We start from the raw sequence: 2,174 nt of genomic DNA, 5'->3' as shown, positions 1-2,174 counted from the left end.
CAAAGATGGCATAGGAGTTGTTTGAGTTCTAACACTGGTGGTTTTTCAATTGATAGCAGTGATCTAGATTTCCTTTCCCCAAGATCTTCAAAAGGTCTCTTAATAAATATCAATGATTAACTACCAATCAATTCACATATTCTAATATCTTAGGATCTTCACTATCAATAGCCCCAACTAAACATGTTTCCAATGGCTCAACTGGATAACTTTTTTGAATTGCCTCCTCAATACATTTTTATGCACTGTCTACCCGCAAACAACTATCCACATCATTTGGGTACTTTATTGCTTTGAATACATTAAAGGTTACCTGCTCTTCTTGCACCCTCAAAATATGCTGCCTTTTTTGCACATCAATAAGAGTTCTTCTCATAGCTAAGTATGGTCTACTAAGAATAATCAAAATTTCTCGGTCTTTCTCCATGTCAAGAATAATAAAATCTGTTGGGAGGAAAACCTTATCCACTTTCACCAAGACATCCTTAATAATCCCCTATTGATATTTAATAGATCAATCAGCCAACTGTAAAGAGACTGTTGTATACCAAAAAATTCATCAAATTAATACTCCGTTCAAGATCACAGAGAGCTTTTTCAAAATAAGAGTTCGCAATAGTACAAGGTATGGTGAAATTTCTAGGATCCTTAAGCTTCAGGGGCAATTTATTTTGTAAAATGGCACTGCACTCGTCAGTAAGTGCAACTATCTCATATTCCTCTAGCTTTCTCTTGTTCGAGAGGATTTCCTTCATAAAATTCACATAACTAGGCATTTACTCCAAAGAATCTATAAATGTAATGTTGATATGTAGTTTTTTAAAAACATCCAAGAACATAGAGAACTGCTTATCCAATTTCTATTTATGGAACCTTTGAGGAAATGAAATAGGAGGAACATATGGTGGAGGGTTGTCCGGGAAGAGCTATGACTTAGGGTTTTTAATCCCTCCTCCTAGGCTTGTTTTTGAATCATCCAAAAGTGTTTCTATTTGCGGTTCAATTAACTACATGGTTTTAATTATTGATTTACTCAACTTTATTAACTCATTGTCACTATAAAGAGTAATAGCTTTCACTTGCTCTTTTGGATTCTTCTCAGTGTTACTCGATAGAGAACCTTGCGGTCTTTAAGTGAGAATTTCATAAAGGTGGCCCAATTGAAGCTCCAAATTCTAAATAGATGCTACTTAGCTTTGAATATTAGTTTCTCACTTCTAAAGTGTAGAATCTGTTCTTTGCATAAACTGATTAGTATTGACTGTGAGCTGGGCAAGAGCATCTTCTAGAGACACTTTTGGTGGCTAAGGCTGGAATTGAGGTTGATGTTCAACTAGTGGCTTCATCACATTCTAGTTATTCCCCCAAGAAACACTTTGATGATTGCACTAACCTTGATTATAAGTGTTGGAGTATGGATTATTCTGCCTATTGAAATTTTCCACAAAATGAGCTTGCTTTGGTTGAGATTAAGCAAATGAATTTCTAACTTTGCATGCAGAACTAGAATGAGCTCCATTAAATAAGTCACAAACCTCTGGTGGAGTGTGAATAGCACTAGCATTACCAGTTAAAAAACTGAGTTGCCTTGATAAAGTGGCAACTTGAGCAGTGAGAGCGGTGAGAGCATTTACCTCACGAATTTCCAGAGCTCTCTTTAGTTTATTACGCTCAGTTGCCCATTGATAAGCATTAGTTACCATCTCCTCTAGCAAAGCATAGGCTTCTTTGTGTGTTTTACTCATTCGAGCTCCTCTATCGGTTGTATCAGCTAAAGTTCTGGTTGAATTTCCCAAGCCATCGTAAAAAGCTTGGACATGTAATCATTCAGGAAGTCCATGATGTGGGCATCTACTCATCATATCCTTAAATCTCTCCTAGGCTTTATAAAAAGACTCCATGTCGTACTAGACAAAAGTAGTGGTCTCATTCCTCATCTTTACTATTTTGGCTGGTGGAAAGAATTTGGCCAAAAATTTCTCAGCAATGATATTCCATGTAGTGATCGATCTAGTCGATAAAGAGTTCAACCAACTCTCAACCTTGTCTCACAATGAGAATAGGAACAATCTCAGTCTAATTGCATCAGTTGAGAGATTGTTGTGTTTAAATGTTTCACAAATTTTGAGAAAAGTGGCTATGTGAGCATTGAGATCATCATTAGGTAAACCACT

The 2,174-nt window shown here is 36.3% G+C and overlaps 1 non-coding gene across 1 annotated transcript; it reads left to right on the top strand.

The window, feature by feature from the left end:
* The first annotated feature begins 1,833 nt into the window (after positions 1-1,833).
* Positions 1,834-1,940, top strand: LOC148241976 (small nucleolar RNA R71). Its single transcript, XR_015815646.1, has one exon. It is a non-coding gene; the product is annotated as a small nucleolar RNA R71 (small nucleolar RNA).
* Positions 1,941-2,174: the final 234 nt, after the last annotated feature.

Source organism: Carica papaya, chromosome 8 (genome assembly GCF_054855325.1).
Source record: "Carica papaya isolate Zhongbai chromosome 8, ASM5485532v1, whole genome shotgun sequence".
NCBI classification, from domain to species: Eukaryota; Viridiplantae; Streptophyta; class Magnoliopsida; order Brassicales; family Caricaceae; genus Carica; species Carica papaya.
This window is presented reverse-complemented; position numbering and strand designations above follow the sequence as displayed.